The following is a 12,400-nucleotide window of genomic DNA, read 5'->3' on the forward strand; positions in this document are numbered from 1 at the left end:
ATGGAATGGAATGGAATGGAATGGAATGGCAGGTTATGGAATCAACCCGAGTGGTATGGAATGGAATGGAATGGAATGGAATGGAATCAACCCGAATGGAATGGAATGGAATGAAATGTAATGGAATGGAATGGAATGGAATGGAAAGGAATCAACCCGAATGGAATGGAATGCAATGGAATGGAATGGAATGGAATGGCATAGAATGGAATCAACCCGAATGGTATGGAATGGAATGGAATGGAATTGAATGGAATGGAATGGAATGGAATCAGTCGGAATGGAATGGAATGAAATGGAATGGAATCAACCCGAATGAAATGGAATGGAATGGAATGGAATCAACACGAATGGAATGGAATGCAATGGAATGGAATGGAATGGAATGGAATGGAATGGAATGGAATCAACCCAAATGGAATGGAATGGAATGGAATGGAATGGAATGGAATGGATCGGAATGGAATAAACCCGAATGCAATGGAATGGAACGGAATGGAAAGGAATGGAATGCAATGGAATGGAATGGAATGGAATCAACCCGAAAGGAAAAGAATGGAATGGAATGGAATGGAATGGAATGGAATGGAATCAACCCGAATGTAATGTAATGTAATGTAATGTAATGGAATGGAATGGAATGGAATGGAATGGAATGGCATAGAATGGAATCAACCCGAATGGTATGGAATGGAATGGAATGGAATGGAATGGAATGGCATAGAATGGAATCAACCCGAATGGTATGCAATGGAATGGAATGGAATGAAATGGAATGGAATCAATCGGAATGGAATGGAATGGAATGGAATGGAATGCAATGGAATGGAATGGAATGGAATCAACCCGAATGGAATGGAATGGAATGGAATGGAATGGAATAAACACGAATGGAATGGAATGGAATGGAATGGAATGGAATGGAATGGAATGGAATCAACCCGAATGGAATGGAATGGAATGGAATGGAATGGAATGGAATGGAAACAACACAAATGGACTGGACTGGAATGGAATGGAATAGAATCAACCCGAATGGAATGGATTGGAATGGAATGGAATGGCATGGAATCAACCCGAATGAAATGGAATGGAATGGATTGGAAAGAAATGGAATGGAAAGGAATGGAATGGAATCAACCCGAGTGGAATGGAAAGGAATGGAATGGAATGGAATGGATTGGAATGGAATGGAATGGAATGGGATCAACCCCAATGGAATGGAATGGAATGGAATGGAATGGAATGGAATGGAATGGAATGGAATGGAATCAACGCAAAAGGAATGGAATGGAATGGAATGGAATGGAATGGAATGGAATGGAATGGAATGGAATCAACCAGAATGGAATGGAATTGATTGGAAGGGAATCAACATGAATGGAATGGAATGGAATGGAACGGAGTGGAATTGAATCAACCCGAATGGAATGGAATGGAATGGAATGGAATCAACCCAAAGGCATGGAATGGAATGAAATGGAACGGAATGGAATTAAACGGATTGGAATGGAATGGAATGGAATGGAATGGAATGGAATGGAATCAACCCGAATGGAAAGGAATGGAATGGAATGGAATGGCATGGAATGGAATCAACCCGAATGGCATGGAATGGAATGGAGTGGAATGGAATGGAATCAACACAAATGGCATGGAATGGAATGGAATGGAATGGAATGGAATGGAATCAACACAAATGGAATGGAATGCAATCAACAGTAATGGAATGGAATGGAATGGAATGGAATGGAATGGAATGGAATAAAAACAAATGGACTGCAATGGAATCCACCCGAAAGGAATGGAATGGAATGAAATGGAACGCAATGGAATCAACCGGAATGGATGGAATGGAATGACACGGAATGGAATGGAATAGAATCAAACAGAATGGAATGGAATGGAATGGAATAGAATGGAATCAACCCGAACGCAATGGAAAGGAATGGAATGGAATTGAATGGAATCAACCTGAATGCAATGGAAAAAATGGAATGGAATGGAATGGAATGGAATGCAATGGAATGGAATGGAATCAACGCGAATGCAATGGAATGGAACGGAATGGAATGGAATGGAATCAACCGAAATGGAATGGAATGGAATGGAATGGATTGGAATGGAATGGAATGGAATGGAATCAACCCCAATGGAATGGAATGGAATGGAATGGAATGGAATGGAATGGAATCAACCCAAAAGGAATGGAATGGAATGGAATGGAATGGAATGGAATGGAATGGAATGGAATGAAATCAACCAGAATGGAATGGAATGGAATGGAATGGAATGGATTGGAAGGGAATCAACATGAATGGAATGGAATGGAATGGAATGGAGTGGAATTGAATCAACCCGAATGGAATGGAATGGAATGGAATGGAATCAACCCATATGGCATGGAATGGAATGAAATGGAACGGAATGGAATTAAACGGAATGGAATGGAATGGAATGGAATGGAATGGAATCAACCCGAATGGAAAGGAATGGAATGGAATGGAATGGCATGGAATAGAATCAACCCGAATGGCATGGAATGGAATGGAATGGAATGGAATGGAATCAACACAAATGGCATGGAATGGAATGGAATGGAATCAACACAAATGGAATGGAATGCAATCAACACGAATGGAATGGAATGGAATCAACACAAATGGAATGGAATGCAATCAACACGAATGGAATGGAATGGAATGGAATGGAATGGAATGGAACAGAATAAACACGAATGGACTGGAATGGAATGGAATGGACTGCAATGGAATCAACCCGAAAGGAATGGAATGGAATGAAATGGAACTCAATGGAATCAACCGGAATGGAGTGGAATGGAATGACACGGAATGGAATGGAATAGAATCAAACAGAATGGAATGGAATGGAATGGAATAAAATGGAATCAACCCGAACGCAATGGAAAGGAATGGAATGGAATTGAATGGATTCAACCTGAATGCAATGGAAAAAATGGAATGGAATGGAATGGAATGGAATGCAATGGAATGGAATAGAATCAACCCGAATGCAATGGAATGGAACGGAATGGAATGGAATGGAATCAACCGAAAGGGAATGGAATGGAATTGAATGGAATGGAATGGAATGGAATGGAATGGAATAAACCCGAATGGAATGGAATGGAATAGAATAGTATTGATTGGAATGGAATCAATCAGAATGGAATGTAATGGAATGAAATGGAACGGAATGGAATTAACCGGAATGGAATGGAATCGAATGGAATGGAATGGAATGGAATGGAATCAATCCGAATGGAATGGAATGGAATGGAGTGGAATTGAATGGAATGGAATCAACCCGAATGGAAGGGAATGGAATGATATGGAATGGAATGGAATGAACCAGAATGGAATGGAATGGTATGGAACTGAATCAAACCAAATGGAATGGAATGGAATTGAATGGAATGGAATGGAATGGAATGGAATAAACACGAATGGAATGGAATTGAATATAATGGAATGGATTGGAATGGAATCAACCGGTATGGACTGGAATGAAATGGAATGGAATGGAATCAACCAGAATGTAATGGAATGGAATGAAATGGAATGGAATGGAATCAACTGGAATGTAATGTAATGGACTGGAATGGAATGGAATGGAATGGAATGGAACGGATTCTACCCGAATGGAATGGAATTGAATGGAATGGAATGCAATCAACACGAATGGAATGGAATGGAATGGAATCAAACCGAATGGAATGCAATGGAATGAAATGGAATGGAATGGAATCAAACCGAATGGAATGCAATGGAATGAAATGGAATGGAATGGAATCAACTGTAATGGAATGGAATGGAATCGAATGCATTGGAATGGAATGGAATGGAACGGAATGCAATCAACCCGAATGGAATGGAATGGAATGGAATGGAATGGAATGAAATCAACCCGAAAGGAGAGGAATGGAATGAAATGGAATGCAATGGAATGGAATGGCAGGTTATGGAAACAACCCGAGTGGTATGGAATGGAATGGAATGGAATGGAATGGCATAGAATGGAATCAATCCGAATGGTATGGAATGGAATGGAATGGAATGGAATCAATCGGAATGGAATGGAATGGAATGGAATGGAATCAACCCGAATGGAATGGAATGGAATGGAATCAAAACGAATGGAATGGAATGGATTGGAATGGAATGGAATGGAATGGAATGCAATCAACATGAATGGAATGGAATGGAATGGAATCAACTGGAATGGAATGGAATGGAATGGAATAAACACGAATGGACTGGAATGGATTGGAATGGACTGCAATGGAATCAACCCGAAAGGAATGGAAAGGAATGAAATGGAACGCAATGGAATCAACCGGAATGGAGTGGAATGGAATCACACGGAATGGAATGGAATAGAATCAAACAGAATGGAATGGAATGGAATGGAATAGAATGGAATCAACCCGAACGCAATGGAAAGGAATGGAATGGAATTGAATGGAATCAAACTGAACGCAATGGAAAAAATGGAATGGAATGGAATGGAACGGAATGGAATGGAATGGTATCAACCGAAATGGAATGGAATGGAATGGAATGGATTGGAATGGAAAAAATCAGAATGGAATGGAATGGAATGAAATGGAATGGAATGGAATTAACCGGAATGGAATGGAATGGAATGGAATGGAATGGAATCAACCCAAATGGAATGGAATGGAATGGAATGGAATGGAATGGAATGGAATAAACACGAATGGAATGGAATGGAAAGGAATGGAATGGAATGGAATGGAATGGAATGGAATGGAATGGAATGGAATGGAATCAACCTGAAAGGAAAAGAATGAAATGGAATGGAAAGGAATGGAATCAACCAGAATGAAATGGAATGGAATGGAATGGAATGGAATCAACTGGAATGTAATGGAATGTAATGGAATGGAATGGAATGGAATGGAACAGAATCAAACCGAATGGAATGGAATGGAATGGAATGCAATGCAATCAACACGAATGGAATGGAATGGAATGGAATAAAACACCAAAGGAATGGAATGGCATGAAATGGAATGGAATGGAATCAACCCGAATGTAATGGAATGGAATGCAACTGGAATGTAATGTAATGTAATATAATGGAATGGAATGGAATGGAATGGAACGGAATCAACCTGAATGGAATGGAATGGAATGGAATGGACTGGAATGCAATCAACACGAATGGAATGGAATGGAATGGAATCAAACCGAATGGAATGCAATGGAATGAAATGGAATGGAATGGAATCAACTGGAATGGAATGGAATGGAATGGAATGGAATGGAATGGAATCAACCCAAATGGAAAGGAATGGAATGGATTCGATTCGAATGGATTGGAATGGAATGGAATGGAATGGAATGCAATCAACCCGAATGGAATGGAATGGAATGGAATGGAATGAAATCAACCCGAAAGGAATGGAATGGAATGAAATGGAATGGAATGGAATGGAGTGGAACGGAATGGAATGGCAGGTTATGGAATCAACCCGAGTGATATGGAATGGAATGAAATGGAATGGAATGGAATGGAATAAACCCGAAAGGAATGGAATGGAATGAAGTGGAATGGAATGGAATGGAAAGGAATCAACCCGAATGGAATGGAATGGAATGGAATAGAATGGCATATAATGGAATCAACACGAATGGTATGGAAAGGAATGGAATGGAATGGAATGGAATGGAATCAATCGGAATGGAATGGAATGGATTGGAATGGAATGGAATGGAATGGAATGAAATCAACCCGAATGGAATGGAATGGAATGGAATGGAATCAACACGAATGGAATGGAATGGAATGGAATGGAATGGAATCAAGCCGAATGCAATGGAATGGAATGGAATGGAATGGATTGGAATGGAATGGAATGGAAAGGAATGGAATGGAATCAACCCGAGTGGAATGGAATGGAAAGGAGTGGAATGGAATGGAATGGAATCAACCCGAGTGGAATGGAATGGAAAGGAATGGAATGGAATGGAATGGAATCAACCCGAATGGAATGGAATGGAATGGAATGGAATGGAATAGAGTGGAATGGAGTCAACCCGAATGGTATGGAATGGAATGGAATGGAATGGAATGGAATGGAATGGAATCCACTGGAATGGAATGGAATGAAATGGAATTGATTGGAATGCAATGGAATGTAATGGAATCAACCGTAATGGAATGGAATGGAATGGAATGGAATCAACTGGAATGGAATGGAATGGAATGGAATGGACTGCAATGGAATTAACCCGAATGGAATGGAATGGAATGAAATGGAACGGAATGGAATCAACTGGAATGGAGTTAAATGGAATGGAATGCAATGGAATGGAATAGAATCAAACAAAACAGAATGGAATGGAGTGGAATACAATTGAATCAACCAGAATGCAATGGAATGTAATGGAATGGAATGGAACGGAATGGATTGGAATGGAACGGAATCAACCCGAAAGGAATGGAATTGAATGGATTGGAATGGAATGGAATGGTATGGAATAGAATCAACCCGAATGGAATGGAATGGAATGAAATGGAATGGAATCAACCCGAATGCAATGGAATGGAATGGAATGGAATGGAATGGAACGGAATGGAATGGAATGGAATGGAATCAACCCGAATGTAATGTAATGGAAAGGAATGGAATGGTATCAACTGGAATGTAATGGAATGGAATGGAATGGAATGGAAAAGAATGGAACGGAATCAACACGAATGGAATGGAATGGAATGGAATGGAATGCAATCAACACGAATGGAATGGAATGGAATGGAATCAAACCGAATGGAATGCAATGGAATGAATTGGAATGGAATGGAATCAACAGGAATGGAATGGAAAGGAATCGAATGGATTGGAATGGAATGGAATGGAATGGAATGGAATGCAATCAACCCGAATGGAATGGAATGGAATGGTATGGAATGGAATGGAGTGGAATGAAATAAACCCGAAAGGAATGGAATGGAATGAAATGGAGTGGAATGGAATGGAATGGAATGGAATGGAAGGTTATGGAATCAACCAGAGTGGTATGGAATGGAATGGAATGGAATGGAATCAACCCGAATGGAATGGAATGGAATGAAATGGAATGGAATGGAATGGAATGGAATGGAATGGCATAGAATGGAATCAATCCGAATGGTATGGTATGGAATGGAATGGAATGGAATGGAATGGAATCAATCGGAATGGAATGTAATGGAATGGAATGGAATCAACCCGAATGGAATGGAATGGAATGGAATCAACACGAATGGAATGGAATGGAATGGAATGGAATGGAATGGAATAAACACGAATGGAATGGAATGGAAAGGAATGGAATGGAATGGAATGGAATCAACCTGAAAGGAAAAGAATGAAATGGAATGGAATGGAATGGAATGGAATGGAATTAACCCGAATGTAATGTAATGTAATGTAATGGAATGGAATCAACTGGAATGTAATGTAATGTAATGGAATGGAATGGAATGGAATGGAACAGAATCAACCCGAATGGAATGGAATGGAATGGAATGCAATGCAATCAACACGAATGGAATGGAATGGAATGGAATCAACTGGAATGGAATGGAATGGAATCGAATGGATTGGAATGGAATGGAATGGAATGGAATGCAATCAACCCGAATGGAATGGAATGGAATGGAATGGAATGCAACGGAATGGAATGAAATCAACACGAAAGGAGTGGAGTGGAATGAAATGGAATGGAATGGAATGGAATTGAATGGAATGGAATGGCAGGTTATGGAATCAACCCGAGTGGTATGGAATGGAATGGAATGGAATGGAATGGAATGGAATGCAATGGAATCAACTCGAATGGAATGGAATGGAATGAAATGGAATGGAATGGAATGAAATGGAATGGAATGGAATGGAATGGAATGGAATCAACACGAAAGGAAAAGAATGGAATGGAATGGAATGGAATGGAATGGAATGGAATCAACCCGAGTGGAATGGAATGGAATGGAATGGAATGCAATCAACCCGAATGGAATGGAATGGAATGGAATGGAATGGAATGGAATGGAATGAAATCAACCTGAAAGGAATGGAATGGAATGAAATGGAATGGAATGGAATGGAATAGAATGGAATGGAATGGAATGGCAAGTTATGTAATCAACCCGAGTGGTATGGAATGGAATGGAATGGAATATAAAGGAATGCAATGGAATCAAGTCGTAATGGAATGGAATGGAATGGAATGGAATGGAATGGAATCAACCCGAATGGAATGGAATGGAATGGAAACAACACAAATGGACTGGAATGGAATGCAATGGAATAGAATCATCCGAATGGAATGGAATGGAATGGAATGGAATGGCATGGAATCAACCCGAATGAAATGGAATGGAATGGAATGGAATGGAATGGAATGGAAAGCAATGGAATGGAATCAACCCGAGTGGAATGGAAAGGAATGGAATGGAATGGAATGGATTGGAATGGAATGGAATGTAAAGGAATCAACCCCAATGGAATGGAATGGAATGGAATGGAATGGAATCAACCCAAAAGGAATGGAATGGAATGGAATGGAATGGAATGGAATCAACCAGAATGGAATGGAATGGAATGGAATGGAATGGAATGGAATGGAATGGAATGGAATGGATTGGAAGGGAATCAACATGAATGGAATGGAATGGAAGGGAATGGAATGGAGTGGAATTGAATCAACCCGAATGGAATGGAATGGAATGGAATGGAATCAACCCAAATGGCATGTAATGGAATGAAATGGAACGGAATGGAATTAAACGGAATGGAATGGAATGGAATGGAATGGAATGGAATGGAATCAACCCGAATGGAAAGGAATGGAATGGAATGGAATGGCATGGAATAGAATCAACCCGAATGGCATGGAATGGTATGGAATGGAATGGAATGGAATGGAATCAACACAAATGGCATGGAATGGAATGGAATGGAATCAACACAAATGGAATGGAATGCAATCAACACGAATGGAATGGAATGGAATCAACACAAATGGAATGGAATGCAATCAACACGAATGGAATGGAATGGAATGGAATGGAATGGAATAAACACGAATGGACTGGAATGGAATGGAATGGACTGCAATGGAATCAACCCGAAAGGAATGGAATGGAATGAAATGGAACGCAATGGAATCAACCGGAATGGAGTGGAATGGAATGACACGGAATGGAATGGAATAGAATCAAACAGAATGGAATGGAATGGAATGGAATAAAATGGAATCAACCCGAACGCAATGGAAAGGAATGGAATGGAATTGAATGGATTCAACCTGAATGCAATGGAAAAAATGGAATGGAATGGAATGGAATGGAATGCAATGGAATGGAATGGAATCAACCCGAATGCAATGGAATGGAACGGAATGGAATGGAATGGAATCAACCGAAATGGAATGGAATGGAATTGAATGGAATGGAATGGAATGGAATAAACCCGAATGGAATGGAATGGAATAGAATAGTATTGATTGGAATGGAATCAATCAGAATGGAATGTAATGGAATGAAATGGAACGGAATGGAATTAACCGGAATGGAATGGAATCGAATGGAATGGAATGGAATGGAATGGAATCAATCCGAATGGAATGGAATGGAATGGAGTGGAATTGAATGGAATGGAATCAACCCGAATGGAATGGAATGGAATGATATGGAATGGAATGGAATGAACCAGAATGGAATGGAATGGTATGGAACTGAATCAAACCAAATGGAATGGAATGGAATTGAATGGAATGGAATGGAATGGAATGGAATAAACACGAATGGAATGGAATTGAGTATAATAGAATGGATTGGAATGGAATCAACCGGGATGGAAAGGAATGGAATGGAATGAAATGGAATGGGATGGAAAGGAATGAAATGGAATGGAAAGGAATCAACCAGAATGTAATGGAATGGAATGAAATGGAATGGAATGGAATCAACTGGAATGTAATGTAATGGACTGGAATGGAATGGAATGGAATGGAACGGATTCAACCCGAATGGAATGGAATTGAATGGAATGGAATGCAATTAACACGAATGGAATGGAATGGAATGAAATCAAACCGAATGGAATGCAATGGAATGAAATGGAATGGAATGGAATCAAACCGAATGGAATGCAATGGAATGAAATGGAATGGAATGGAATCAACTGGAATGGAATGGAATGGAATAGAATGCATTGGAATGGAATGGAATGGAACGGAATGCAATCAACCCGAATGGAATGGAATGGAATAGAATGGAATGGAATGAAATCAACCCGAAAGGAAAGGAATGGAATGAAATGGAATGGAATGGAATGGAATGGAATGGAATGGCAGGTTATGGAAACAACCCGAGTGGTATGGAATGGAATGGAATGGAATGGAATGGCATAGAATGGAATCAATCCGAATGGTATGGAATGGAATGGAATGGAATGGAATCAATCGGAATGGAATGGAATGGAATGGAATGGAATGGAATCAACCCGAATGGAATGGAATGGAATGGAATCAACACGAATGGAATGGAATGGAATGGAATGGAATGGAATGGAATCAACCCGAATGGAATGGAATGGAATGGAATGGAATGGAATGGAATGGAATGGAATGGAATGGAATGGAATGGAATAAACACGAATGGAATGGAATGGAAAGGAATGGAATGGAATGGAATGGAATGGAATGGAATCAACCTGAAAGGAAAAGAATGAAATGGAATGGAAAGGAATGCAATCAACCCGAATGTAATGGAATGGAATGGAATGGAATGGAATCAACTGGAATGTAATGGAATGTAATGTAATGGAATGGAATGGAATGGAACAGAATCAAACCGAATGGAATGGAATTGAATGGAATGCAATGCAATCAACACGAATGGAATGGAATGGAATGGAATAAAACACCAAAGGAATGGAATGGCATGAAATGGAATGGAATGGAATCAACCCGAATGTAATGTAATGGAATGCAACTGGAATGTAATGTAATGTAATATAATGGAATGGAATGGAATGGAATGGAACGGAATCAACCTGAATGGAATGGAATGGAATGGAATGGACTGGAATGCAATCAACACGAATGGAATGGAATGGAATGGAATCAAACCGAATGGAATGCAATGGAATGAAATGGAATGGAATCGAATCAACTGGAATGGAATGGAATGGAATCGAATGGAATGGAATGGAATCAACCCAAATGGAATGGAATGGAAGGGATTGGAATCGAATGGATTGGAATGGAATGGAATGCAATCAACCCGAATGGAATGGAATGGAATGGAATGGAATGAAATCAACCCGAAAGGAATGGAATGGAATGAAATGGAATGGAATGGAATGGAGTGGAACGGAATGGAAGGGCAGGTTATGGAATCAACCCGAGTGGTATGGAATGGAATGAAATGGAATGGAATGGAATGGAATAAACTCGAAAGGAATGGAATGGAATGAAGTGGAATGGAATGGAATGGAAAGGAATCAACCCGAATGGAATGGAATGGAATGGAATGGAATGGCATATAATGGAATCAACACGAATGTTATGGAAAGGAATGGAATGGAATGGAATGGAATGGAATCAATCGGAATGGAATGGAATGGATTGGAATGGAATGGAATGGAATGGAATGGAATCAACCCTAATGGAATGGAATGGAATGGAATGGAATGGAATCAACACGAATGGAATGGAATGGAATGGAATGGAATGGAATGGAATCAAGCCGAATGCAATGGAATGGAATGGAATGGAATGGATTGGAATGGAATGGAATGGAAAGGAAAGGAATGGAATCAACCCGAGTGGAATGGAATGGAAAGGAGTGGAATGGAATGGAATGGAATCAACCCGAATGGAATGGAATGGAATGGAATGGAATGGAATGGAATGGAATAGAATGGAATGGAGTCAACCAGAATGGTATGGAATGGAATGGAATGGAATGGAATGGAATGGAATGGAATCCACTGGAATGGAATGGAATGAAATGGAATTGATTGGAATGCGATGGAATGTAATGGAATCAACCGGAATGGAATGGAATGGAATGGAATGGAATGGAATCAACTGGAATGGAATGGAATGCAATGGAATGGACTGCAATGGAATTAACCCGAATGGAATGGAATGGAATGAAATGGAACGGAATGGAATCAACTGGAATGGAATTAAATGGAATGGAATGCAATGGAATGGAATAGAATCAAACAAAACAGAATGGAATGGAGTGGAATACAATGGAATCAACCAGAATGCAATGGAATGTAATGGAATGGAATGGAACGGAATGGATTGGAATGGAAAGGAATCAACCCGAAAGGAATGGAATTGAATGGATT

This window comes from Pan paniscus, chromosome 6, assembly GCF_029289425.2.
Source record: "Pan paniscus chromosome 6, NHGRI_mPanPan1-v2.0_pri, whole genome shotgun sequence".
Classification (NCBI taxonomy): Eukaryota; Metazoa; Chordata; class Mammalia; order Primates; family Hominidae; genus Pan; species Pan paniscus.